This window comes from Psammomys obesus, unplaced genomic scaffold, assembly GCF_907164565.1.
Source record: "Psammomys obesus unplaced genomic scaffold, mPsaObe1.curated_primary_1811, whole genome shotgun sequence".
In the NCBI taxonomy this organism is placed as follows: Eukaryota; Metazoa; Chordata; class Mammalia; order Rodentia; family Muridae; genus Psammomys; species Psammomys obesus.
Window position 1 is genome coordinate 106,014 of NW_026585698.1, and position 5,469 is coordinate 111,482.

The window sequence follows — 5,469 nt, forward strand, 5'->3', positions numbered from 1 at the left end:
AAACCGCCATGAAAAACCAAAAGTCATGGGGAACTCTGAGGCCTGTGTGGCTCATGGTTCTTAGACAAAGTATCTTTTTAGCCGGTTGTGGTGGCGCACACCGGTAGGATTTGCTGAAGGAGGCAGAGGCAGGAGGATCACGAGTTCGAGGCCAGCCTGGGCTACACAGTTTATCTTTTTATCTTTTTAGTTCCCTACAAACTTTAGCTTACAGAAGGTGGAGGTGAGGGTGTTTTCTTTTCACGTTTGCATTTTCTTATACACGTATTAACCTATTTTTCCTCTTAATCCCAAACAATGTTGACATTTAGATGAGCGATAGAGGATGAATGAGTTAATATGAGTAAAGTCATTGTTTTCCCCATTTCTGGTTCTTGGTTCCTCTCCTCACTGAATGAATCACACTTCTTGAGTGGGTCATGGTTTCACTTACCTGTAGTCCTAGCATTTCAAGAACAGAAACAGGAGAACAAGTTCTAGGCTGGCCTGAACTACATAAGAAGACCCTATCTCGAACCCACAGACGCAAACCCTACATATCACAGAAGATAGTACAGCATGGTCCCTCATTGTGAGGCTTCAAGATTGGGGGAGGCCAGCTCTGCTGGACACCATAGGAAGTCTGGAAGGGTTTGACTCTAACATAGAGCTTTGGAGCTCTGGTCTGTCAACCTTTCTTGGAATCCCATTACCTGGCAGGCTGGCTGCGCACTGGCCTTACTACTTCTGCCTCCCACTTGCAGGCCATTTCTACATATTGTTCTCACCAGCCCAGTTTTCTTATTACTCATGCATTCTTCAGCTACTGAGATCCATCTGGGCTCCATGACTCTCATAAAGAGTCCTTTGTGAACACCTCTAATAAATGCTTCCCTGGGGGTTCCTAGAACAGTATGACCAGGCAATGCCAAAGACTGACCCTGAGCTATGAGCCAGAGAAATCTCTCAGACTGACCCTGAGCCATGAGCCAGAGAAATCTCTCAGACTGACCCTGAGTCAGAGACAGAGAGTCCCTCCGACTGACCCTGGGCTGGGAGTCAAAGGATTCCTCCCTTAGAAAAACATTGAGTCAAGAAGACAGGAATAGATTAGCGCACAAAAGGTTTACTGAGGGAATTTGCAAGATAGTAGCCCTCAGACAGCTCCACTAACAGCCCCCACCTTTGAGCTGGAGTCAATGCAAATTCCAGCTCACCTTCCCCCCTTTCCCCCCTTTTCCCTCGTTTATATTCTGTACCTTGGCTTTCAATAAACGGACCTTGACAAGATTTAGCTTGGTCCCATTCTTCTTTCTCGCCCGTTTTGCCTTTCAGGAAAGGGTCCCTCTCGAGTCCCACCCAATAACTAGTTTCGCAGGCGGGACAAGGCAAGGCTCCAAGAGCTTCATAGCTCTTAATCCTGTGTACAGATCAAAAGAATTCTTCATTTCTTTTCTTAATATTTTGAGATTTACACTGTTTATTTTTTTATTATTGTATATGTGATGGGTAGAGAAATGTGAATGCCATGGTGTTTGTGGAGTCAGAGGACAAGTTTATGCTGTTGGTTTTCACCTTCCATCTTTATATTGTTTTGAGGGTTGAACTCTCCTTGGCCATTGTTGGTAAGCTATCACTTACTGAGTCATCATGCTGTCCCCATTAGCGTCCCCCCCCCCCGCCATGGATTTTTTTTAATTAAAATTTTTATTACAATAATTATTTAGCGACTCTCTCTCTCTGTATTCACATATTCACTTGAATGTCATACTCCTTTGGACGTCAGAGCACAACTTTTGAGAATCATATTTTTCCTTTCACCATGTAGGCCCCATGAATGGAACTTGGGTCATTAAGCTTGGGACAAACACTCATTAAGCCATTTTGACTCCCCCTGTCCTCCCACTTTGAGACCTCCCAAGTGTTGGGCTTAAAGATGTGTGTCAGCATGCCTGGCTCTAAGAGGACCTTTATAGATGATTTAGGTACCTACTGATTTGGCAAACAAAACAAAATAATCTACTCATCGTGTATATAAACACACACACACACACACACACACCTTTTATTATTATTATTATTTTTGAGATGGTGTCCCTGTATCCTAGGCTGGACTCAAACTTGATATGTAGCAGAGGATGACCTTGAATAGCTTGATTCTCTTGCCTATACAGCATGGAGCCACCATGGTCTAGAAGAGCAAATCTTGCAGCTCTCTCCAGTTGCTCTCTGCTTGCTTCCTCACTTTGTTCCCCAGGGGAAGTGGGAGCTGCTAGCAGGAACTGGAGAAGGAAGTTCTGAGGCCTTTGTGTCTCCAGGGTGTCCAGCCGAGGGGAAAACAGATTGCAGGAGGTTAGAAGAAGGCTGGGTTTCCCCGAAGTCAGGAGACCTGCTTCCAGACAAGATTGCTGCCCAATTGCTGTGTGAGCTGTGCTGTCTTTCTCCCCAGGCATCTCTTTCCCTATTAGTATAGTGACGGAAGGGGACTGGTGACCTCTCAGGGCCTGTGCAACGTGCTGAGAGCCCTCTCCTATGTCGCCTGGGGTTGGCTGGTACTGTTCTGTGTGATTGTGTGTGTGTGTGTGTATGTGTGTGTGTGTGAGTGTGATTTGTGTCAGCCCCAGGCTGGATCACTTTGACTTTCCTCACCTAGGCTGGAATGCTGTGGGAAGGGCTGGGAAGGGTGGGGAAAGGTAGGGCAGCTTCTGCTACTATAATCCTCAGTGGGTTTCTCTAATTCTGGCTCACTTCCTGTTCCCCTTTCTAGTGTCTGTAACTTCCCCACCTTGTTATGCTTTTGAAAAAATTACATTTACTTATTATTTTCGTGGGTGCATGCATGTCTCTCTCTCTCTCTCTCTCTCTCTCTCTCTCTCTCTCTCTCTCTGTGTGTGTGTGTGTGTGTGTAGGCACACATATGTCATGGTGGCAAGTGAGATCAGAGGACAACTTGCAGGAGTTGGTTCTCCTTTTCTATCCTGTGGATCCTAGAGATTGAACTCAGGTTTTCAGGCTTGGCAGCAAGTGCCTTTCCCCACAGAGCCATCTTGCCTGGCTCACCATTCTCTAACAAAACGCTATTAGACCACATTAACTATACATAATAACGGGTTTCATTATGACATTCCATGCGTGTATATAATGAATGCATTTTATCATATTCATCTCCATTACTTTGCCTTGTCCCTCTCCTGCTGATCTCCTCTTCTCAACTACTCTTCCTTTCATGCCTCTCTGTGCGCGTGACCTGCTGAGTTTCATGAGGAACATGGGTGAGCATTATTTACATGAGCATGGACACCTTACCAAAGACTCCACCATTGAAGAAAATCTCTCTCCCTCCCCAGCAGCCATTACCTGCCTACAGATCCTCAGAAAGGGATGGGGACCCATGAGCCCACCCTCCCCGCTTGTTTCTTGACTGAATGATTTCACTCTAGCTCAGGCTGACCTCGAATTACTCCGTAGCTCAGGCTGGCTTAAATTTATAATGAATGATGATCCTCCTATTTCAGCCTGGGATAGCAGGCCTGAATCACTATGCTTGGCTTCTTTTTTCTTTCTTTCTTTCTTTCTTTCTTTCTTTCTTTCTTTCTTTCTTTTTAACAGGGTCACACAACCCATAACCCAGGTTGGCCTGAAACTGTAGCTCTTCCTGCTTCAGTCTCCCAAGTGCTGGGAACACAGGCATCATCTACCGTGCCAGCTTGGAGTAATTTTTTGTTTTTTATTTTATGTTTTGGAGACAGGGGTTCACTGTGTATCCCTTGTTGACCTGGAAATTTCTCTGTAGTCCAGGCTGTTGAACTCATAGAGGTCTACATGCCTCTGCCTTCCAAGTGCCCCCCCAAGTCTAATAATAAAAAAAATGAAGTCCATTTAATTGATAATTATGCATATGTGTCTGTGTGTGTGATGTACATGAGTACAGGTATACCAGGAGGTGTCAGATCTTCCAGAAGTTGAAGTCACAGGTGGTTGTGACAACTCCCCTCCAGCCAATCACCTCCACCGTGGTGCTGGGAATGTCAGTCCTCTGGAAGAGCAGGAAGTGTTCCTAACAGCTGAGCAACACCTCTTCTCCAAATTTAAATTTTTTATTTTACTTTCTTTTTTGAGACACAGTCTTACTATCTGGAGTAGTAGCCTCAGCCCCTCAGTGCTGGCACTGCAAGCATGGGCAGGCATCCTGTCTTCCTGTCCCATCAAATATTACTCCCTGCTGTGCGGCACCTGTTCTTTCTCGAAGCAACACAAGTTCCCTGAAAATAAAGTCCGTCTTTTACTGCTTACAGGTTCAGACTTCTGTTCTCTCTGCCTTTTTCCTAACTCTGATTCAGAAATCTCTGAGTCTATCTTGCAATCTGCGGTCGCTAAACTCACAAATAAAGGCTTCTTTTGTTTGCCATTTTCTGAGTCTGGGTTGACTGACAACTTCAGAATGGTAGGCTAGGAATATGAATCCTGAGTGTAAAGACTTAGGCAAATCTGTAGCCTGTTTGTTCTTGATTCTCAGCTGTAAACACGGACGGGTCATGGTTAAATGGAGGCTGGTAGAGTCCCTGCCCAGCATGACCCTCCTGCTGCGCTGTTTCCCTGTCCTGGCACTTGCGGTATGCATGGCCTGAAGCCCTATCCTACAGGCCAGATTGGCTGGTAGCCTTTGCCCCAGACTGCACTGGTATGGGAGTTATAGGAAACACCCTGTGTTTGGTCCCTAGGATCAGAGAAAACATTCGGGAGGGTCAGTAGCTGGAAGTGACTGATGGCTACATAATGAGGTCAGAGTGGGATATGTGAATCCTCAGACACAACCAATTGTAGGTCTCCTTGGGCTACATGAGGCCCTGTCTCAAAAACTAACGACCGCTGTACAAGGAAGCAGCGCTGAGGCAGGAGGAGTTCAGGGCCTTCCTGAGAGGACTCGGTGAGACCCCTTCAAAATAAAATGTAAGCTGTGGGCCGGCTGCTGGTGGTGTGCAGCTTGGATAATATAATATGGTAAGGCCTTGGGTTCAATACCCAGGACTGCAAGCAAAATCAACTCCTCTCCCCCAAACATTCTCTGAGGGGTTGAGGTGGAAGGCTGTGAGTTCCAGGTCTTCCTGGGCAACACAGTTCATGTTGGCCAGCAAGGCCAAAGGGACACCACGTCTCAAAAACAAATATTGTCCTGCAAAAGGGGTGGGAGAGTAAGATTTAAAAGCTATTAGGTACCAAAAGATGCAGTTTAGGGTTTGGTACTGGCCCTGAGCAAGATTCCACACATTACCAAGGAAAAGAGACGCGGTAGATACCGTATAACTCCCGACCTTGATTTAATCACCAGATAAGGCTTTCCTTTACTACCTCAACCCGCCTCCCCCGAGGCCGCCTTGCCCAGCTACGACTTGACCAGGTCCTCTCGGCTCCCTCCCTCCCCCTAGGCGCGCTGCCCGACGCTGAGTCAGGCTGCGCCCAGTTGGGGCGGGGCCCGCGCCTGCGCACGGC